Consider the following 24,976-nt stretch of genomic DNA (forward strand, 5'->3'; position numbering starts at 1 on the left):
CAGCCGACAGACTGGCGCTGCTAGGGAGTTAAGGTTTCCCTACACTGTTACCTTCGAGGGGTTGACTACTATAACTGAATTGATTCTAGATAGTCCCAGACAAATCCCCGACGCCCTTGCCCATCCGTCCAGTGTTATTCTTACACAGTGGCGCCGAAAAGCTGGTACCACTAGATTCATTTCGACGTCTTCTTCAAACATAATATTTCGTCTTGTTCAAATGTCACGTCATGTGTCTCGCTGATCGCAAGCAGTATATTCATCCACGAGCACGAACATTTCGCTGATTCTATTTAAGCATATACATTTCTTACCGTCTATCTTCTCTCGTTGTGTAGAAGAGTCAATTCGACTGGCGGAAACCAAGATAACGGGGCACGTACGGAACTTTACTTATCTCGGTTGTGCAATATTCGACCCCGACAGAAATTTATCAACATTGTTCGTTATTTGGACGGAGATGTGAGGAATAAAAGGAGAAAATGTTATTCTTGAGAATTACGCCAGTGGCTGATGGTTTGACCTCGAAATATAGCTAGCCAAAGAAAGGAATGGTCAGAAACGCGTCACGTAGGTGTGCAGGTTTCGAGGTGTTGATATTACGGTGTTCCCTCATATTCCTTCAGGATCGTGGATTTCATTTTTTATTATATTCTCGGTGTCTTCCAATTTTTCCTAAAATCCTAAAAATCCTAACATTCTTAAAAGAATATTGTTCATATACTTGAAGAGCATATTTAATACACTTATATGAATATACAGAAGATTCTGTGAATAGTATCATTTTAGAAGCAAAAGTGTTCTTAATTTTTATATTATCTTATCGTCTAATAGAATGATCGAAGATACGATATCTACTATGCAATGCCTCATATCGTAAATTTAAAGTAGATCAACATCTTATAACGAATTTATTCAAAGATTTAATAGGAAGATTTGATAGATTCCGCGGTTCCACTTTTTCAGGTAGCATGATTTATTGAGAGCTTCAATTAAAGTTAAAAAAGAAAGCGATTTTAATCAGCAACACGAGGAGAGAAACCTGACATCTGTTCATGTAATAGATGAAAATCTATGAAACTTCAGGCAACGACGGCGTGCACTAATAAAAACGTTTAATCTTCCAATGAACAACGTTGCGATTTAAGTTGAAGATAAGTCAAGTGACTAAACACCGAACAAAACGATCATGATAAAAAGCTTAATAATCCTCCTAATGAAAAAGCAAATGATAAATAACACACAATAAGGCGGAAAAAAAAAGAAAAATTACACGAGACTGACACGAACCATAATGTTTCATACCTTAAACGTGGAAGTACTTGATCGAACTGACTGTGTGAGTCCGGGTAAATATTGACAGTGCATAATCGAACGTGTCGATGGCAGGCTAGGAGGAAATGTTCAGGTACCAGCGTAAACGGGGGAAAGAAAGGAGAGGGTGAACGTACAAAATTACACGAGAGAAAGGATAGGAGGAAGGGAGACAAAACAGAGGAAAGGTTAGAGAACGAAAGAGGGAGAAGAGAGGGACTCCGGGCGAACAAGGGTAAGGGTGTGCAGGTGGATTAAATTTGCGCGAGTATGTTGTACACCATGAATATGGAGGGCCTCGTTACTATACGTACCTACCATTCTCTCGTATAGTATACTTGCAGTATGCACATACTAGAGACAAGAGACACCACCATGTCCCTTCTTTTCCGACTGTCTCTCTTCCTCTTCCATATCTCCGTTGACTCTCTCAGTCATGCAAATACGTACACGCATACACATTTCGTCTCTGTCTCTCTTCTCCTGTAGCAAGCCGCTGTTGGTTTTATCGTTTAACACGGAGTTACCGTAAATTTCGCCGGAGAATCCTGGTCTGGCTGGTAGTTAGCTCGGTCGAATGTTAATCCTAATGCTACGGCCATGGCCGAGAATGTATCGCCGTATCTCAAGGCAAAAGCCACCACCTTCGCCCGTTTCGTGTCTTGAATCTTCTCGCTGCAAGATTTGCTGTTTCACTGGCGTTGTTTGCGTTACAGATACATACGATATGCAAGCTGGATCTACCATGACGGGCAGATTTTATTCGACGAACTTCTGTCTCTTTATTTCTACATTTTAGCTCCGAGGATAATCCTGTACATCTTGAGTCTTTCATGTTTACTTACATTGCTGTATTATTTGAAATGTTCTATAAGATAGTCGAATAATTCCGTATTGAAGATCGAAGATTATACAGGGATTAGACTTCTAATGTAAAATTTATTTACTTACGTTGAATTTATTTGAATCTTTATTTGAAATTATTATACGCAGAAAATAGATTTGTATCAAAATTTACAAGAACTATCAATAACGTCATGAATTTATACTTGAATGTAAAATTATATAAAAAAAAAATTGAGATTTAATTAATTTGAAATATCTGTATCGGTCATATGTAAACTGTATTCGAGACTTCTATTCTGTTTGTTATAGTATAACGTTATCGGAAGTACATAAAAATAATATTCACCATGATCAATGTGGTAGTTCTGTTGTCTGATACTGTAAAAAAAAAAAAAGATGAAAAATATCAAATATTAAAAAAATTCCGAAATTGCGATTCATATCATAAAAGTCAGGTCTGTTCCATTTGTTTTGAATATATCATATATCTTTTCACCACCATTTTACAAAAGTTCAAACGATTGTATTAATGTCAAATAAAATTAGTTTTTATCGGTATTTAATTTAAAAAACACTCGTCAGACCTTCAAAGAGATTTTTCGTTGTAATATGTTTCAGACATCAAACGCGGTTACGATTCAAAGCGTTGAATTCCCTAACAGTTTTTTTCACATTTTTATAATGTAGTAACTGTTTGATTGCATGTCAATGTACAAATATTCTACTGATATATTAAACTTTTATATCTCTGTTATATACAAATATATTCTACTTGTTATCTATTCATTACGAATCAACTTATGTTTATATTTTTAAAAATTCGTGAAAATTATTCGAAACAATTGGAAAGTCAGAAAGCGTGCTGCAACAACGAGATTTCATATCAATGCAAAATTTCACAGTAATGAAAACGCATATTTAGAGTCTATATTTAGTAAAATAAAAAATATATTCTCTTTTATATAAGGTCTTTTATTTCTTTGCCATCTCATAAACTTGTATCTATTTCTATTACAACAGATCGATACCTTTGAAAATTTAATCTAAAATTTAATTCAACAATTAAAACTTATATATACGGAATAGATTAATTACCGTTATAAATATCACCTAAACTTTTTTTCAAATACCATAAAAACAGCTATCATATTTAAATTTGCAAGCAATACTTTACTACTTTACTCTAATCTCTGTCGGAACATCAATATCGCACAAAGCAACGTCATTACTTCGCGAAAGTAAAGTTCGTGGCGTTTCGATCTCGCCATTAGAAGGATAATTTCTTCCTGGAAAAGCTGTTCAGCCGGTGGCGATGTAAGCGAAACGATCGGTCGAACGAGAGATCGAGCTGGACTAGGGGGATGGCGTTCAATTTCGTCAACTGGCAAGGTACGAAGGAGTCGTTTAACTACTAACAGGGTGAGACGTAAGAAAGGAAACGACGGAGGAAGGAAATTCGCGGGCGACCAAGGCTGGGCTAAGGGTGGAGAAACTGAACGACGAAAGGCTGGGGGAGGGGGTAGGAGGACAGGAGAAACGTCGAATAGAAGCAAGGATAGCAGCGGTAACAATTTGCCGGGCATGTTGAGATGATCCTAAAGTTGGCCCCAGGCGAGCCAATAATTGCAAACAATTATCGTACATCTCGACTTGGCTTCGCACCGCTTCGCTAGGTCTACTCGCCTCTTACATTCGGAAAACAATTGTCCCCGCGATTTCGTAAGCCATAAGAGACCAGCTTCTATCTCCGCTTTGCAATGGTTACACGACACCACCGAGTTTAAGTAAATGATGATAGTTGCCACGGAAATTTACTGACGTAATTTTTCGAAACCCCCGAACCCTAATGTGCACCCCTTTTTCTTTTCGCCTTTCTTCTGCCTCGGCTCAGCCTCTTCCTTCGACACCCTTTCGCGCTTTCCTTTTCTCTCTATCGGACACCGCTCGCAGGGTAAATGATTTCGAAGTAAATTGCTGTGCGGAGAAGGTTAAACCGAACTCCGCCTCCCGGCAATCTAGCCTTTGATTCTTTCAACCTAAAACACGTCCGTGCAGTTAAGGTACAATGCGCGATCCATCTGAGCATCAACGAAACGAAGTACAGGTGCGCCTTTCGAGTAGCTTTTGAGGAAGCGAACGCAAAGATCTTATCTTACGTGGAGTTGAAATAACAGCAGGGCCTCAATGTGTAGAACTAACAAAGGTACGAGGATAGTGCTCGGTCGTGCTCACGAACGTTTTGTGTTTTTCGTTCATCTCCTTTTTTCTCTCGCTTCTTAGATTTTACCTCACTTCCTGCCGTTGCCATGAACCATCAAATATCGCGCACACTTTCCCAACCCGAAAGCTTTCATCGATGTTACACGTTTTATTTGTACCGAAGATATTCGAACAATGATGGCCGCGAACGGAACTACTGCTGTCCCACTATCGATTATGTATCAGGAAATCTGTTTCACATGGTACATGCTAACTTTATTTTTGTATCATTCGAAATTAATTGTAACATTCGTTGTAAAATAGAGGTTGTTGAAAATAAAAAATCTTCTCTGATATACAAAGTTGTGTCGTGATTAATCTGAGTAGTTAAGATTCTAATGGACAATTAAAATTATTGTTTCTACTGTCAAGTTGGTTTTAACACAATTTGTTAATTTCACAACAATTTTTATGTAAATACTGTCGTAATAGCATACTAAATAATACAAAGAGCACATTTTAAAGTTGTCTTGGCGAAATGGATAGCGGTGTTCCTCGTAGTTCACTTATTCCCTCTGATAAATCTGCAGACTTTTTACTCAGGATTTTACGGGTGTTCGAGCCCGATATGAGCAGATCTCTCTTTTTCTAATCCTGTTCTCGTTCTCCTTTCTCGTGTTCCTCCCGTGTCTGTCGTCACTCTTTCTGTCTGTCCTGCTAACGGCGGGGACATGTGGTGGCAAATAACGTGTGATTGATTTCGCAAAAACCATACCCTCGGATAGGGTCGCCGGTGGTTGGTACAAATTGAAAAATAAGTTACACGTGTCCACTCGAACGTGTCCGCCCCTCTATTCCGGCGCGTCGAGTCCGAGAATGGGAGTCTCGCGGTGTGTTACGTTTATCGTAATGTAGGGTCCGTCACGGAAAGACATTGATTTTTATAGCATGCATGTATGATATCTGATAATTGCGTGGAGAGTAAAAGATCGGTGCTTGTAACACGAGTCAATTGTGCTTAAATAAAAAGCAATAGTGTTAGGCTATAGAAAATAGAGAGATTTCCGACATATGAATTTAGTATAAAGATAGGTATAATTCGTTAATATAAATGTTAGTACATTTTGATACGAAATTTGTCTATTTGTTCAAAACATAAGATATATCAATAATACATACTTTAGTTTCAGTTTGTATTATTTTTAGTGGATAAAAGACAAAAGGAAATGGTGAGTAAATAACATGGAAAACCACCTTCTGCGATGAATGTGCACATGTCCTTTACATTAAGTTCAGATTATTTAGCGATGATCAATCGAAGATAATAAATTATACTGTCCATAGGGTTGTTGGACACTAATTAGGTCTACCAAACTAGAACATTTTTAGACCGCGTTGCAACGACACTCTCTAACTTCTTTGGATTTTCGTCTTTTTATGTTTTCTTCATTGTCTTACAAGTTTACTTATGATGCACGAAGCTTTTCCTCTATTCAAATGTTTCTATATATTTAAACAAAGAAGCTATATTAAATATTACTCGTCAGTAGTAATTATTAACGATTTTAATTAACAATGTCAGTTTTGCATGATTTTTTTATCTTAACAATTCTAAGATATTTGAAATTTGTCATACATCAGAATTATTAACATTATTATCGTATCGTTTAGTATTAATATTATCACTTAATATTATCTAACACACTTATTAACGAATATGTTTTTGTTTTTAATTGTATTATTATTAACTTATTAATGTTTCGAAATCTGATCTCTATTCTTTGCTTTCATCTTAATATGCTTCTGAAGAAATTGCTCGTCTTTGTACGTACAATTTTGACTTCCTTCCCCATTTCAATTTATCCCAGTACTTATTCTGCTTTCAGTACCATCAGTTTTACACGCAATTTTACTCCTTAACAAACCTTACATATTATTTAATCTAATTGAATTCATAGAAACTGTGGATGAACGTACGTACGTACGTACATTGATTACAAGAACGTACGCTGTACGTTCTGTTGAAGTAAATTAATTCTTATTATGTCACTTGTTACGAAAACCTCCGCTGTTTTGCATTTAACACGGTCCTCGCATTTTGTACGCTGAACTTTCTGCTAAGTTAAATAAATTTCCCATGCGATTTATATGCCGCAGCTAAACCATAGGTGTTCCCAATTTTACTGAGAAATTCATACTAGATTCGATTACACTTCGGTTGCTTTATATTATACAAGCACAACACACGCGTACACTACATCGCATTAGAACATTTACTGCTTTCAATAAAATACAGTTTAATTACGGAAGTGCAGATAAAGACACGATTTCGCTATGTATAGTTGCAACATATTAATTACTGATTATGTAATTATAAATTAAATTATAAAGAAAATGTGACTTCATTCCTTTATTTCTGTTATTCAAGTTATATTTAGAATACCCGTGTAATTTTTAAAGCCTTTACGCTGACCCGTATACCTAAAAGAGAAATTTTTTATAGTAAGCATGAAGATACATTTTTTCCCTTTTCATTACAGCTGTGACTTGCATTCGGAATTAGGAGCATTCAACGTTAATTTCTTTCACAATTTTATCTCGAATTGCAATATTATAACGGTTTGGATTCTGTCTTGATTTACATTCACATGAATGTCGATTTAATTTCATATATTCTACGTATATATTCTGCTAAATAATGTTTAATATTTACGCACGTAATACTTAATACATAATATCTAAATACGTATTTAATTTGCTCATAATTACATATTTTATTTGTACATACCATGTATGTACTCTTGCATCGCTGAATTACTGTGTAGTTTTGTCGCTTGCATATAAAAGAACAGGGAAGAAAACGATGCACTGCATTCCAAGTTGGAAGGTAGGTGATTCACGTGCAAAGAGGTGGGCATTAATTAATTATAAATAATGAGCAACAACGTTTAACTTGCCAATAGTCTGGTCTCTTGAAGATCAAGTAATTTCATAGGATGACAAACACGTTTTCTTGCCAATTAATAGATGATTAATTGCTAGGGTGACACTCTGGATTTTACCATAACATTCTCTTCTACGTTATTACAACCTACTCTTTACCCACGCCATTGTAATTACAACGATGTTTTCATGAAATAATGTATTCAAGACTTGACGTAGCGAAAATGCTAATTACTAAATCTGCTATGCGTTCACCTGGCAGACAATCTTAAACAGTTTCCGTGCATCCTTTTTTGGTTAATTTCCCTTTTTACGTATGATTAGGATTTGTTATATAATTTTAACTTAATTACGAATATCAACATTTTCGATTCTAACTGGAATTAGAATAAATTCGGCTATTTTTTCTTTATGACCATTGCTAATTAATGCATTATAGGTTCGTGATAATGTTTAAAACTATTTGCTTACTTTAGATCATTTACTTTGAACGTAGTATAATTTCTTCATAATTGTGTATATTATAAATTATGTATGTACATACTATTAGTATTATTATGTATATTTAAAGTAAAAATAACTTTCTGGTTGAAAAGAAGCTTGAATTATGCTGTTATACAATATCGTAATCTCAAATTCCCAAACTCTTGTCTTTGAAATCTCGATGTTCGTAATTTTTAAACTTCTTTGTACAAACATGTAAACTGTAAACTCAGCAATTCCTTGAATTTAACGGATTTTGCAGCTGAAAATCTTTAATTTCGCGATACACGAAACTTCCAGACCTAGTATATAGGAATATTATCGGAATCCTTTGTTCCACGACATAGCTATTCCAAGAATTCGATTGTTAAAGCGAAACTGCACGCGTACGATCGCGCTGGTATACATAACCACGGTGGTTCACCTCCGCGATTCGTTCGTTTCCGGTGATTGCGCAGTGATTGCGACGTCACTCACAAAATCAGCCGGTCTGCGCTTGGCAAATTAACGCAATTTCCAAAACAAACGGGCTTTACCTGCCCTCCGCGCCTAGAGTGTGCTCGGTGCATGTGGCATGTACGCTACGTATATAGGGTTTAATTGCGAACTCCGCAGCAAACGCCACTCGTTTATTACATCCAGAAAAATACGAAGAAAGTCACACTGAAATCTAGCGTGCGTTCCCTGTTGTTTCAGTAAACTGGCAGAAATAGTCTCCACTCTTGAGCAATAAGCGAAGATTTTTTGTGAGGTGTATTGGACCAAAACTTTGCGAGTTCGATATAAAAACAAAGCAAGGAGAATGGTAAGAATGGGCACACATTACAGAAATTCACTCAGAATTATTTATGTACAACGCAAATTGAAGAAAATAATATGTTAAACGTTTCAATGGTTGCAATGTATTTCATTTTACGAATTTCCAGGTTATTGCGACAAACATTTTCTTTTAGAATGAAGTATCATTTTTGCGATACGGTATGCTGTTAGCCACTTTAAATCGCGCGCCTGACACTTTTGCCCAACCACCCCAATATTCTACCCTCGAATCCTCCGCCCGAGGCTTTTCTACCCTACATTTCAATCAGTGTTCTTGACAGGCCCTCCTTCAACTTGATGTAAGAACCACTTTTCCTCTTGGCAAATTAATTGCCAAATTAACCATGAGAAATTAATCTTCACTTGATCAAAGCTAACCAGAACGAGAAATTCTTCTAAATTTTTTCGCATAGGTATCTGCCATTCCTATTTGTGAATGTTCCAACAAACCTAGACGAGCCTTGGTGAAATTAGCACATCGTATAAGAGTACTCGTAAGGTTATTTATACAAATCACGAATTTTAGAAAAATGTGTGAAATAATGATAACAAATAAGAATTTTTAACTCGTCTAAAAGTAAGATCTTAGTAATGTAAATTTCCATTTACCGTCAATTAACTTCCATTGTTAATGTTCAAGTTTCAGGATTTCACAAGCATGTGTACAGATGATTATTAAGCAATTCCTTAATTTAAATTGTAGCTTTGATTTTAAGCTAGCTGTAACTCGATATTGCACTAATTAATTTTTGCTGAAAATTCTAATTACCAATCTACGTGCCTAATGAATATCATGAGCACCCTTCCATTGCACCCTTAACACGTTTTCAGTTGAAGTAGGTGTGACGATATCCAAACTAACTCCAAGTGGATAGAAATTCGATAATGGTATAGAATCTCCTTCTATATTTGACTTTTTTATCGTCAGATTATTACAAGTATGTAATTTTATAATTAAATCATCGCAAACTCAAATAAATCACGATACAGCTAGAAAGAAACACACGCACTCTTGTTATCTTCACGGACTCATTTTGGAATCTTCAATCCTCTTTAGAACTTATAATTCGATTAATATTCCTACCATGTATGCAACATTGCGTGACATTTTCCACCTGAATCTAATACAAAACGCTGCAAAAGTTCCTCTACGCTTATTCACCAAACGGCCGAGTATTAATTTTTCTGCCGATAGTAATCAACACGAACGGATCTCGGCCGCGATATTATTCCTCAGTGCCGGTTGCCTCAGAAACGGCAATCTGATTACTTCAGGAAGATTTAATTACCTCAAACAATCCTGCAATTCAAGTTACTTCCATGGGTTAAGAAAGCGCAATGGACGGAATCAAAGAATCACAAGAGTTCGGCTTCGTTTAAGAACGATCGTGAAGACTGAGTGAATGAGTGGGAGAGAGAGAACTCTCCTCCAGTTTGCGGGGGTTAAAAAACAACAGCGAAGGAATAAAGAGGCGGCACGACATGGATGGGAAATAAGAGGCAAAAGAGGGCAAAGGATAGAAGCTGTCGGGAAAAAGGGAAGCGCGGTATTCCCGAGGAGACCATTGGTAAACTATGTATTCGTTGAACCGATTGAAAGCCACTGTAGCGCGCTACGAAAGGGATACAAAAGAAACGTTGAGGCCGCAATAAAAGCTGGCCGTAAAGCGAGTTTTTATTTCGCAAAGTCGGACGAGTGACCCGCGGGGTTTCGTCGCTTCTTCGTCCCACCCTTTCTTTCGAACCAGCATCGCTGTCTCTGTGCTCTTTCTCTAGCCTTCCTCTCTGTGTTCTTCCTGCATTTGTGGCGCGCGCGCGCGCGCCAGGCAGCGGCGATTCTTTCCTTTACTTTTCGAGTCTCAGCACTGCGCCCTTCCACGCGTTGTTACTTTATTTATTTAGTGCATTCGTGCCTCCTCTGCTGTTCGGGCGAACAATCCACACCGGCGAAAACTGAAATAACCACGAGGGTACTGCCTCGCTATACAGGCCGTTTCATAGATGAATTTATTGCCCGGCCTAGCTTCGCTGTGACTTGGAAAGTTGTTATGAATTCGAAGCGGAATATACAGGCGGCGAAGTTGCCGAGATAACATTCTGGCCGGGCATTTTCTGACAAATTTATACGGGGACGATTATTGAAAGTTATAATAATAACAGCGCTTCGCGTTTTGTGCGAAGTTTACGTAACAACGATTAGTGGAAGTTCGAGCGAGAACGGCGCGGCCTCCAGCCGCCTCCATGGGCATCGTGTAAGCGGAATCAGCGATAAAAGCGATTACTGACTTGTTTCACTGAATGCTAGACAGGTCGCGATCGTGGCTGTACCCCTTATACAACGCACGAATATAACGGGAAGTTACGTTGAATGCCCGGAAATATAATATACAAATAGAGAGGCGAGGTGAAATACCAAGTACTGCTTTATGCTTACTTTGATATTTTACGGTACGAATATTCTTTTATCCTTTTGTCAAGATATAATCAAGTGTATTTTTTTTCTACGTAAACTACGTCTCGTAAAAAGATACAAAGGAAATCAGAAAAAGATTGTACAACTGAGGGTAATTGTATATAAATGATCATGTTTATGAAATAATAGGAAAACCTTATATAGAGCATTTAAAAGTTGATAGTTGTATTATGAACATATGTTTCAATTTACAGTAAATGAATATACTCTGAATTAACTGAATTAAATTTCTATCGTTTCATTATATTTTCTAAATTTTCCACAAAATTATTTTATTTTGGTAAAACAAAGTTTTGTACATATATTTGTAGATATAAAGCAATATAACCCGATGAAAACGTCAAATGGTAAACTATTTGAAATCTACCGATACACTTGCCAAAAATACGCCATCGAATTAAAGCTCTTTTTAAAGAGGAAAGACCGACTGTAGATTTTGGGGATAGACTTTCCAACGTCGTGAAAAACTTTCTCTTCGAAATTTGACAAATTGTATCTTTTGGATTAAAAATGTGCAGTTTATTCTCGTTTCTTTCGCGACGAACGGAATATAAAAAAAACTTGTTTAATTCGGGTCGCATGGAAATTTAACCCCGACTTGTCGTGAAACGTGGAAAATTATCAGGTATATTTCTCGAATTTATTTTTACGTCCTCGTTTTACGTCAGGAACATTTCAGCACTGCTCATTTACAGAGGTGAGCGAAGTCATCTATTTCTCATCGTGAATTTCTCGAACGTGGCACTGTTTCGCGAAATGGAAATACTTGAGCCAAGTGTCTACATCTTTCACAAAGCCTAGCACTCGATTCCTCCATCTTTCCGCTTGTGTTCTCTTCGAAATCTCTCAAATCCTTCGACAATGATACGCGTTTACGATCGTCTGGTGTCTGAATAATTTTTGTAAATTGGCCCCATATGTATGAATGTCCAACCCTCTCGAATTCACAACTAAAAGGGGAGCCAACATTTATATTTTTTACTCGTGAGCCTGCGTTCGTACGTTCGTCCTCTGAAGTCGTCTTGATTCGCGTTCTCGCTTCTTTTCGCCGTCTGTACGATACTTTCCCTCGCTGCTCTACCCTTACCTTGCGCACGCCATTTCAGGAGTGGAATTTTAAAACCGCTCGGTGGAAATAAAACAGCTTTATGGCCACCGTAAGCTCCGGAGCGGCTGGTTGCTTTCCAAAAATATAATGTCTTGCCGGTGTGTCCGCTTCGATATACGTCCGTCTGTCACCTTTACGATGCATCTGGGATATTAACGTAATATTTTTCTTACCGCTCCGAAGATTGGACGCGTATAAACTGGAATTAAAGAATCTCGTATTGCTACCTAGGAAGCTTATTCCTCACGAATGAAATATCAGAGCAAAAATAAAGTAACTGTAAGTCTGTAAGTAAATATATCTTTCTAAATGTAACTTTATAGCTTTAATATATCCAAGTAAACTATGTTAATCATACAAAAGCGAAGGAATTCATTTTTCTCAAAATCAAACACAAACATTATAACGAGATCAAGCATATTGAATATTTTATGCTCACATCTATTTTAGACAGTGAGTTATTTAGTTCATTGAGCAGTGGGATTAGTCCACTTTCGCTCGCAATATCCCTATTAATATCTCTTACGAAAATTAAAAAGTACGGTAAATTATATAATTTAATAAAGAAATACTAAGGTCTATTATTTAACATTTGTAATTGCAGCGAAATTTCGGTTGTATTTAATCAATACGATTGAGCTTAGTAAAACGTGAACTGCAGTGAAATTCATTATCTCGGTATCTGATTTAATATAATTCCAACTACAATACCGCATTGTTCATAACTATACATCAAGTAATGAGTTACAATACGAAAATTGTTGGAAAATATGAGGCAATTGGAATGATTGGAAATGTTAAACTCCCTGAATTCGATCGAATTCCGAATGTTTAAGTGACGCCGAATATGAGAATTTATGCGAGTAAACATAAGTTATTCACCCCAGGCGGGAACAGCTCTATCGCCTCGTTGATATCCTTATATACCATATGAGCGGGAAAGCGCGCCGGAAATGGGAATACCTTGTGACGCTTCCTTCTGAATTTCGATGATGCTTTCTATCATCATACACTATCTGGAGAAATCGTTTCACGAGACAAATAGACGAAGATATATGTCGAATAAAAATGGAAGCAACTGCGATAGCTTTTTCTCTTCGTATAAACAGTAGCAAGCAGCGTATACACGTACATATACGCAACATTTTAAAATATAAATATTATAATTTACAAATAGCAGACTGTTTCTAACATGCTATTTCACGTACAAATTTACTCCTTTGTCAAATAAAAAAATAAAAAACATTGCTCGACATAGAGAGAATAATTCCATTAGTTATATACAACATATTTATTACGTTTAGCGAAAAATTATCAGAAATTGTGTCGACAGCCTTCAAAAAACATATTTTAGAGAACAAAGCATCTAATTAATTATTTACAAATCATAGATGATACTTTCCTATATTTTGTATTTCCTCGTAGATAATTATTTATGAAATGGGCTATGTGATACTCTACAAGATACGACTAAATGAAAATACCAAAAGATAATTTCCTCTAGACTATCGGTCAACTCTGATCGCGCCAACTTTATTACGATACACGATTAAACGTCCCTGTACGATATCTCAGCAATAAATAGAAATTTCATTAAAACGAATCTTAACGACATTTGAAAAAAAATCCCATTTTACAGAATACCTTCTTTAGCCTCATATCCTATGCTATCAGCCGGTGATAGGGAATGTGGGTTAGGTATATACGTAGTGTAATGATGCATTAAAACTGGTAATAGCGAATGCCACAGTACGGTTAGAACCGATGGCCACTTTATGGTTAGATTTTAAACAAAATACGAAACCCGTAAAGCGATGGTCGTTAAGCACGCCGGGTATCCTACGTCCACAGACCGCTCACCCTTCGGCCTCTCCATTCGATCCTTCTGGTCATCTTGCGGTGAACGAACGGTCCGATACCAGGCCGACCCTTAAAAGCCCACTCCATCAAAAGGGTAGCTTTTATACCTTCTATATTTACGAGGGATGTTTCTTCTTCCGCCGCCGGCTTCCTTGCGATAAGAGTTACAGTCTCTGCTATATCGACCTGTCTTCTGTTCACGACCGCCTTCGTCTTTCAAAAAGTCGAGCAGGACACGTGCTGACAATCCAGCCTGAATTTTTTCTTACTGTAATTACGAAGCAATGTTTTCAAATGTCGATTATTGGTTTGCATAGGACAAAGTCGACCAAAAATTAACTCCCACTGTGTAAACGTGAGTATCTCGTGTCCCGGTTAATTCAAATATAAAGCTCCACCTCTGTGTGTATTTTATTTTTTATTATTTACCACGTAATGTATTTAAACAGATCAAAAATATTATGACAATCTTTATTCAGAATATTTGAAGACGTTATGTGAATTTTTTTAGAGCTCTTAGAGAGTCTTAGCCATTGGAAAATGCATCGAAGATGAAAGAGCTACGTTTACGTAATAAGAGCTGTATGAATATTCATAAGATTTCTATTTGATAACCGATATCTTTTAATGTTCTTTTCAGTGCTATTGCGTAATGATGATAAAATTCTGTATGATTGCAAGCAACAATTCTATAAACAATAGCTACATCGTAAAGCTCGATAAATATCAATTTTTCCTGCACATTATTTCACAATAAAGTTGTATTCGTGCTCTTCCACCTCTCGTTGTTTTCACATAAACCGGCTTCGCATACTTGAATACAATTGCAGAGCGAGAAACAGAAAGGCTCTGTTATCGCTAACAGTGCTGTGAACATGGACAACGGTAAATGCACCACGAGAGGCAAGGTAAATATTTGCAACTAACGGGCGAATACTTCGTACATACCATCATAAAACATGCACGGACAAGTAAATTTCATCGTATTTGGGACAGCGTTAGGAAATCTAGCTGAAATTTCGTTGCATTTACAATAAACGAATCCATTAATTAATGAAATCCTGGTTTCCAGTGTGATTAAACGAACTACAACCTCTAATTTGTTCACATTTCCAGTGATATATCTTATCGTTAATCTAATTATTTCATGATGCAAATATAGAAGACGGTATCTGAACAGTTATTTTCTTCAAACGTATATAATTTATGGAATCAAAATATGGAAATCGTAAATTATAACTCGATAAAATATTATTTTAAATATATACCTCTGTTCATAGCTATCAGATTTATTCTAAACATACACCTGTGTTCATAACTTAGAATATTTAGCAAATCTTAAGTAACTGGAAAATTGTTATTCACGTTTCTGCTACAATATGTAACAGTAAATAGTTCCCATGAATACTATTCTAAAAATAACAACTATTAACTTGCACGTAAATAGAATGGTAAACGAATGGGGAAAGTTATCGCTTTGCAAGATTTATTTTCCACATTCCACTCATTCAGCCTCCTATCAGAAATCATTGCCTCGATTGTCTCATAAATTCTGCCTCCCCCCTTTATTTAAACAAAACGGTTCATCGTTCGAAAGGCTGTATGGGAGAAGAATCACGGAGGTTAGCACACGGCTTTGAAATGATATCGAGCCCGATACGCTAGACCATAAATTTTTTTCTCCTCGCTCTCCTTTTTCGCATGGTTAGCTCGTTCGCGCTCATTGACTGCATGATTATGCAGTGAACTCATGCCGCCCGCCGGTTCGAAGGTCCGCATATTTTTATGCACGTCGCCTAGACGAGACTTTGTGGAGGGCTGCGTATAAAGAAGGGAGAAAAGAAAAAGCGCTCGAAAAATATATCCAGCACACGCCCTGCGCGGCACGCAGTTGTGTGTTACCTTCGTTATCCGTATTAACATAATCGCCGGAGCAGAAAGTCGGCAGGCGAACGTTCACTCGCGCACCGAGCCAAGAATCGATCGTAGCACGAAATATGCAAACCAAATTGCATTTCACCACCGCGAGCTTTGATCGGCCCGCGATCTCTTGAAGGCTTAATGACAAAATACTACGCAAACATCATTCGCGGCTGAAGCGAGACCGCGCGCGTGCTCTTGCAAACCGAAACTTCGCTCCTACCTGGTGATTAATAGCGTTTCTTTAACGCGAGACGAAAGAAAGCCACGAGGGAAGTCTTCAATGCGCTTTATTCGCGATAATCGTTGTGCGTCTCTACCGTCGTCCAGGCGAGCAAAACTTTTAACCCGCTTAACGGAGGCTGAACTAGAAGTGGAACGTAAAATCTCTTGGAAAGTCGCGTTAAATACCGTTACGAAAGAAATATGCATGTACGTAAGTATCACGTCTGCGCTCACCGTTTCCTCAGAATTTCATGGAATTAAATCCTATCCTTCTTTCTCTCTCTCTCTCTCTCTCTCTCTCTTTCTCTTTTGATAAGGACAATAACGTGAGCGAAAATGCAGATTTCATACGTTACCCTGAAATATCAATTCTCGCTTCCAATTAGTCTGGAACTCATTGTCAATATTAATACTAGAATTATCGATTTTTAATACGTGCAAGATCACTTTTCAGAAATCTCTCAAACTACGTGAATATAAATAAGACGAACGTATCAGGCTACAGATTTACCTGAAATTCCGCTGGTTAGTCTAGGAGAATGTGTTAGCGTAGCTGAAGCAAAGTGGAAGAAGGCAAAGAAAGAGAGGCATGCACTGTGAGTAACAAAAACGGCGAAAACACGGTAAATAACGGGGAAGCCTAATGTTGCATGAACGCGATAAACCGTAATCTGCGGTATATACATATCGTGGAAAAAGGCTGCATGCGGCGATCGGTGGCGCGGTCTGCTCGGTATCGAGGGGCTACCATTCATCCCCTCGTTCTAAATAAATAACAACCGATAGATAGCACGACGGAGGGACGAAAGACGTGGAACAGTGGAAGTTCGGGTCGTCGGAAGTGGTACAGAGAAGCGGAGGAAGCGGAGAAAAACGGGGCAAGGGCGACTCTCGAGACATAGGAAATGGTCGTTTCGTCTACGGACAGGGGAGGCGGCTCGCATTTCTCTCCGGAAGCCCGACGACAAATCGCTTTGACGTGGCTGTCGGTTGGAAAATTTCGCTCCTTCTGAGGTTACCGCTTGGGAACACGTGATCGCTCATTGCCCGCCGCGCCAGATTTCTGTCACGTCCATTTGTCCGGAGTCCGTAGCCCTGGCCAGACTCTACAACGGATCAAATCTGATCGAGCGTGTCCCGGCTTTCGATGTATGTATTTACTGTTTAAACGAATTAATACCAGCACAGTTTACGGGTTATTAATTCGCGGTCGGTGCGCTTGATTTAGTAACGTCCCACGGGAATCGAAGTTGGCTAGAGCGGTTACGGAACCGTGTAACAGATAACGAAGAAACAATTTCACGCCATTGTGAGATTTTTAGATTGATATCTTGACTTCTAGGTATTTTGTTTTACGTCTTGACAAACTTTCCTGTTTAAGCTTCGGTATAGGATTTGTTGTTTGCAATATGTTATTTTGATATTTAGAATGTAACCTGACCTAACAATTGTAAGACAGAGCATCCTATCTGAATCAGAGCGTCAGTGTCTGAGTAATGGCATTGTCAGATAATAGATTGGTCACTTTCCTCATATTAAATTTCGCCTAATCGGAATTAAAGAGATCAATTAAATTAATATTAAAATTGTTTCAATATTCAAATAAAGATTTTAACATAAGTTGGCAACTGTACGATCATAGTTCTACATACATAGAATGTATCTAAAGGTGCATATTACGTACAGAGGATTCTAAAAAGGCACTCGAGGTTCTATAAAAGTTCGAGTACCGAACCGCTGTATATTTTCGATGTTTGCAACCAAACGTTTCCAGCAAAATATTTCGTGCTCAATGCAAGTATCTCAACAAACTTCATTTAAAGTTGTACGAAATAATTTCGTCGAGCTTTTGTCATCGAGTCGTTGGTAAATGAACTTGAACGAAGGGTTGACAAATATATGCTTGATAACTGAATATACGGACGTATGTATACGAGCAATTAATTGTCAAAATACATGAAATATCAAGGCAGTGGAATACCTGGCTATTTTAAAATATGCTTATCATATTCAGGTTATCTTTATTATCGAAGTTGATTTTTATGGGCTGGCGTGTTTGTCTCTGAACGCGAACAAATTTTTGCAGGGACCCCGCAACTCTTCCAAAGTCATCCGATTTGGTTCTTTTTCCGCTGGATTATTCCTCGGATTTGCATGAAAATGAAACTTTCATAGATGGGCGAAATTAATGAATTTTAATAAGGGATTCTGTCCCTCGGTCGGTCGTCCTTTTTCTCCTGTTCACTATATCGTCTTCGCCCCATTATCGTCAGATAAATTAAATGCGCTAACGCTGCCAAAAAAACTTCGATTTTGCTCGATTTGCTCCTTGCTTCACCCTTTCGTTTAACGTCGTCACGTTTCTCTGTCTTTTACTTACCCTTTCCCCTTCCTCTATCCCCTTTTCCATCCTTTCAACTCCGACTTGATTAAGATTCATCAAGTTGCACAACGAAATGAAATGCCAACAGCTGTACAAAAGGACTATTGATCTTTCGTTAAAGCATGCACGCAAGTGAAAATAATTCACGCGAACTGTTTCTTTTGTAGAAATTTCCGATTGTTATCTAACATAGTTTTATGTATTTAATATCTGATGAAATACTGGACGATAGACTTTCTACTAGTATTAAGGGAACACGATGTTTGGACAACGATTCGCAAAGTTCGACGTGTTCGTTTCGCATACAAAAAGTTGCTTCGATTCTACCAACTATTTCGCTATTCCCACACTGTTCGTTTTTATACGCGCTATTATTTCTCTGACTATTGAAACTAGGAACCAATCTCTCTTATGAAAGTTATTCGATTTGATGGACGAAACTTAATAGAATTAATCGTATAATAGAATAATAGAACAGAATAGAAGAGAATTAGAAGCTAAAAAAGAGATTGTAGAACATGTATTGCATGATACAATAATATTTTATGCGAAATATTGATAACTATTTCAAACACTAAGCCAACGTCGCGCACAGAATCGATTTCTTGAAATAATCTGTCTCGCGTATTCACCGGAGCCTTTCAACAGCCTAATCGTGAGTTATCTGGTTTCAGGTAAGAGACGTTCCGGAGACCGTATAAGTCGTCGACTCACGATGATTCCCGACGATCCAAGGCAGTAAGGTAGGCCGCGTTATTCTATAAATATCTTAGATTATCCGCAAGCACAATCTGACCTTTCTCAATCCGTCAACGAGTCGACGAAGTCGCGCACTACTTTCTTCCCTTGCCCGATGAATAGGGGGTGATGTATAGAGGATCCTGGCGAGAACGGGCGAGCGAGGGTGCAAGGAAGGACGCCTCGTGGACCGAGGATAGGGAGAAACGTTGGTGAAACGATGAAGGAGAAAATGAGAGGGAAGAGAGGGCGAAGGTAGGAGCGAGAGTTTATAAGTTGGTAATTTGAGGCACGGGGCACGTACGCGGATCCAGATCTTTGCGGCGCCGAAATAAATCAGCCACCTACGACCCCAGCTCCTTTCTCTTCGTCTCCGCCGCGACTTCCTCTTACCACTTCTCTTTCTCTTTCTCTTTCACCTTCTTCTTCAGCCGCACTAGCCCGCCGTCCCCTTCTCGATCTTCGTGCAAGACCGCGGTTATTTATTCGAGAATTACCGTCGCTTATAATAAGCCCCTCTTTATTCTGCAGCGCCGTGACAGCCATGGCACTCACGATGGAACAGATTTTCCAGTGATTTAATGGAGCCTCCGTGAAAATACAGACCGTACACACGGGCCTGTCCTCCTTTATCTCGGTGAAAAAACGATTACCGTCAGATATATCGATCTCCGCTGGCCGGATCTTCTCGGAAAACGAGCGCTCCTCGTTTTGTTACTCGCAGATGTTGCTACGTTATCCAGTACAGTCTCTTTCGCTTTCCGTGCACCTCGTTGACCCATCTGCGAGGAATTACCGAGACGGTGTATCGACCTGGTGAGATTTTAAGTGTCTCTTCCGAGTTGCTTCGAAGTTAAGATCGGGGTCCGTTGGTAACTGTGTTTTTTCTGCTTGAATTAAATTAATCGAATATGGTTTGGAAATTTAGTTTGGACCAATTTATGTGAATACCATAAAGTCAGATGTACTTGACCGTAAAGAAGAGTAATTAGCAAATGTACAGTTGGACGATTCTTCTCGAAGAATTAATTTTTGTAGGAATATATGTAAAACTTTCCTTTGTAAATAATTTTTATGAAATTCCATAATTGTTTTTGAAACAACGTATTTTAAATTCGTTTAATTCGCGCGCGTTTATATGTGTTCGTGTGTGTATGTATGTGTTGCATGTCCAGTACAAAATATTGGAGTAGAAATGCCAGATATAGATTGCCAAACAATACAGTCATTCACATGTACAACAACGTTCAAACACCACGATATATTTACCTGCTACGAATCCTTCGAGAGCGTGATGTAACAATTGCGAAAAGCGGAATCCGAAAAATACAGAAAAATTCTGAATAAAATGAAAGAGTCCAAGAACAACAAACGGATCAAACATCGACAGTCATGACGAAGTACGAAGCATCACGATAGAATAGAAACGCGTTGAACTGAAGGACAGAGAGACAAAACGGACAACACTTTTGCAGGTATCGTAGAGAGCGTACGTGATCGCGCATTGAATCTCATTGGTGATAGCCGCGAGTGGCGGGTAATATATCCAGTGCAGTCAAGCCCCTTCCTTCTGTGCCCTCCCGGGCCCTCACCCCCTATAACATCAAACCCCGTCCCACGCAATCCAGCCGTCCAGTGTCCCCGGTGTGCGGCCATTGTGCGAAGCTTTGTTCGAACAGTGACGGGGTCACATTAATCTGTCTCTCGCCCCTTCAGCATACCACGTACGTTATACGATGTGCACCGACATACTCCCCATAGGTATACCCCATCATCCCCTTTTACAGTCCCGTCAGGCCACTCCGTGAAAAGTCGATCGATCCAGAATGATCCGACGATCCATCGATATCCGTTGGAGTACCAACGTTCCATTTCTGGTACGATGTGCCAAATGGTTAAACCTTAAATCTCGACCGGAGGCGTCTCAAAGTTGTACCGTTGTTTCGAGCTGACATTTTAAGCAACTACGATCACGCGACAGTCAGCTCCCAGCTATGGCTCCCTCGAGATCCCGTTGCCCATTGTCCGTTGTCTCCTGTTTCGCAGAATCCATGATTCTGCTTTCGAATCGTGTTTTCAAAGTGTACCTCTGTTCCGTTTCTATGGGAGACTTGGCTTTCGCGAATAGTAATGTGTGCATTAATTTTCCAACGAGACGAGATTCCCGATGCCTGTACTTACCGCGATTTTGGCTCATTTTCAAGCCACTCGTATTTTTCTATCGTTAGAAAATCTCTTGAATTTGAGGGAAATGGGAAAAAATTGTTATCAACGTGCGCGATTTCTCGTTTTACGCTAACGATTCTCTTGAAACGTCGAAAGAATTGTTATTGGTTGAAACGAACGTGAAATTAGGTAAAAAAATAATTCAGAAATCGTTAGAAAGCTAAGGATTTTCACTTAGTTAGAGTGATAGACTTTGATATTGCTCGTTCAAACGTTTTCATTGACTCGAGAAGTACGTGGAGCTTTTCTATAGTATGCTGATAAATAAATGTGTTCATAACGTTCTTGCATTAGATAGATGTATAACACTGAGACATAATTCTCTTTTTTTCGTAGATAATAATGTATGTGCGTAGAAAATTATTTTTAGAATCAAATTTTGTTTTTGTTAAACGTGGACAAATTATTTAATACAGTTTTGATAAAAATTCAGAGTAATGGCAATTTTATACTTTTGTTTGACCTAAAGATTAATCTTCAAGAAGCTTTTCTTTAGTTATATCTCAAATTTGATGCACTACGCGAAGGAAACTTTGTGATTTCAATGCATGTTTAGGTACGTAACCGTGAAACGCTATGTGAAACTGGCATGAAACTGTTACATTCTTTATAATTTACTTAATATCAGTGATCATCGAATGGTTACAGTTATTTCAAGTTATTAAATTATACACAACCAATGATTTTAGTTATTTTAAGTTACGCTTTACGTTTCTGTGAAAGAAAAGTTATTGGACACTTTATTGGTATGATGTTACTTGAAATTAAATATACAATTTTATAATCATTTTATAGTTATGATATATATGTAAGTTTTGTAATAGTATATAGTTTAGCATTTTTGTTACGATAAAGTCGGACAACTAGCCATCATGAAGTAAAAAGTAGCAATGGGATATATAATGTTCATTGAATGTATAACAGTCAGATCTAGATGATGACTTTATTCAAAACTAGTACCTAGTAGCCTTTTTTAAACAACGATTGAAATCGGTATTAACATTTACAAAGTGTTTTCCAAATGACAATGAAAATCGCCGTTACAACAAAGGAGTTTAAATCTAGAACATACTGATCTCATTTACATGTGTATAGTTTTATAAATAAATATAAATAGTAGAAACTATTTTATTCTAATCTACCATGCATGAAATCGAAAATGTACTAGCGCTTATTAAAATGTCTAAGAACACAGACAGCAGTAAATATCAGAAGAATATTTGAACATGCATCTATAAATTTCCTATCTCCTTTCGTGCATCTCCAATTGTAGAAAGAGCACGTAATTCTAATTATAAAATAGAAGTCTCCAAACTTTACTAATTTCCGATGTCTGTTTAAGAGAAAATATAGTAAATAAGAAATGCATCCGCGAATGACGATATGGTATTTACATTTGATCGTACATTAGACGTACTAACATTCCAGCGGTACTTAAATATCCTGTTATCTTGTTATCCTAAACCGTGAGACGTGCATAACTTCGTTATATTCACGTACTTCTCGTAGTTGTGAATGAACCGAATTCGTGAATGAATGTAACTATGTAAAGAAGCTATAGATATAGACCCACTACGTCTTAGCAGCTACAACACTTCATTAGCACCCGTTAGCGTAGTGGAGAATCCAAACGGAACACTTACGAGATGGTTGGAAATGACGTCTGTTAACAGTGAAAATATACGTGTTGCGAATAGAGTTGAAAGAGTCACCTCTTCGCGACGAAATGATTCGCTGGCTGTTACATTGTTTCAAGGCTCGATAGAGCGCCGATAGAAGGGGGTGCGTGCGCATTCCTATTTTGAGTTTCGAGACTTCACTCGTTGTATCGTAGCTGTATCGATTCACCCCCACCGGCTGTTCGAGACTGGTGGTGGGGAAACCGGTAGTTAGCCCATTCTGCACGAGGCGAGCTTTTTTCGAATCGAAGAATGGCTTTGTAGTGGTATTTTTAATATATGCTACATATTAAATATATTTCAATTTCTTCATAGTATAGTGTAAAGCATAATAACTAGCATAATGGAAATTTTCATAAATTTGAATAGTTAAAACATGCTTTATCGTAGCTACAATTATACAAGATAATGAAAAAAATGTTACTTTTGTAATTATGAAGTATATGAATTTTAGCAAAAAATATTCACCAAGATCAATAGTAGAGTGGATCATATATATTTGTATACCTTATTCTTTATTTCTGTATTGTCGCATATATATTACGCTATTTGTATGAGTTAAATTGTATTGCAATATGAAAAGGTCGCTTTTGAAACGAATATTGAAGATAAATTAAAAACGTTTGTGAAACTCTGTCGTATACGAGAAACTCGATTAGCGTCCACTTTACAAAGTCAAAGTTTCGACGAGGGTAACATGGACTTGTACAGGCTACCCCCACTTCTTTCTACGCGATCCCCTCCAAGGCTGGGTTAAGCTCACCCCTAAAACCCCTCCAACGAAGGGGTAACATTCGTAGTTCGAGATACGTCCACAAGATGACGCCAGTATTCGCTTTTTCGGCCGAATTCCAGGATCGCGACACCCCTATGTTGATAAGGTGGGAAACATCGGGGGTGGTTGATAAGATTTGAAATTTTCGCGCGACTGCACGAGGCTCCGCTATCTGTTTGAAATCTTGTCGATGTACAGAAGAGAGGTGAGCTCTAACACGAAAAGAGGGTGAAGTGTAGCAAGGACACGCGGAAAGGGTGGCGTGCGTAGGGCGGTGTAGGAGGAGTGTGTGTGTGTGTGTGTGTGTGAGAGAGAGAGAGGGAAAAGGAGAGAAAAAAAAATAATCCTCACGCTACGTACGGGTAGTACAGTAATTTTCAGAGCAGTCGTGCCCGGCTTGCTTGCAGCAGGGTAAGCGTGACTGGAGGCGATAGGATCGAGATCCCGCCGAGCGGATAAGCAGCCGCCAGCCAGGCCGTTTTATTTTCTAGTTTAAAATGTAAAATAACGGGAATTTTGCAAATTACAGCGGCGTGCGTTATTTGTACAAAGTAATGCGGCGAGCGTGCCTGTCCCTTCTTCCGTCTTCCTTGTTCGGTCCTTGCGCTCTTCCACTTCGCGCGTTCACCCCTTACAAATCTAGGCCCCTTAGCATTTCGCTTTTGGAATTCCTAGCTGAGGCACGCTATCATTATTTTTAGGACTGGAATTAATGCATAGGCTCGGATTCTAGTACGAGTCAGCACGGAAACGGAAGAGTTCTTACGACGCGGTAGAAGTTCGCCAAATTACGACGTAATCTCCTCGTTTTCTGTCATGCGAATAAATCATGCTTCATTTACACTAGTTTATCGACTATGCGAATCTGTACCTATGTCGAAAGAATCATATACGGTCTCTTGTTTAGCGTGGCATTTTTCAACTATTCGCTCTATGCAAGTATGTTGTTACTTTTTGTATAATGTTAAGGTATAGGATTAATGGA

General features: G+C 38.2%; 1 protein-coding gene and 2 long non-coding RNA genes across 9 annotated transcripts in view; 1 reads left to right on the top strand and 2 right to left on the bottom strand.

Annotated features, from left to right (window-relative positions):
• Nucleotides 1-24,976, top strand: part of LOC100643794 (nucleolysin TIAR) — a 580,836-nt gene that overhangs the window by 133,709 nt on the left and 422,151 nt on the right. The window lies entirely within an intron of this gene.
• The window catches only part of LOC110119944, a 343,350-nt gene that overhangs the window by 119,079 nt on the left and 199,295 nt on the right, over nt 1-24,976 (bottom strand). The gene's annotated exons all lie outside the window — the stretch shown is intronic.
• Nucleotides 5,910-23,608, bottom strand: LOC125384833. Its single transcript, XR_007223640.1, has 2 exons — nt 23,181-23,608; nt 5,910-14,313 (listed from the first exon to the last, which is right to left on the bottom strand). It is a non-coding gene; the product is annotated as an uncharacterized LOC125384833 (long non-coding RNA).

This window comes from Bombus terrestris, chromosome 1 (genome assembly GCF_910591885.1).
Source record: "Bombus terrestris chromosome 1, iyBomTerr1.2, whole genome shotgun sequence".
NCBI lineage: Eukaryota > Metazoa > Arthropoda > Insecta > Hymenoptera > Apidae > Bombus > Bombus terrestris.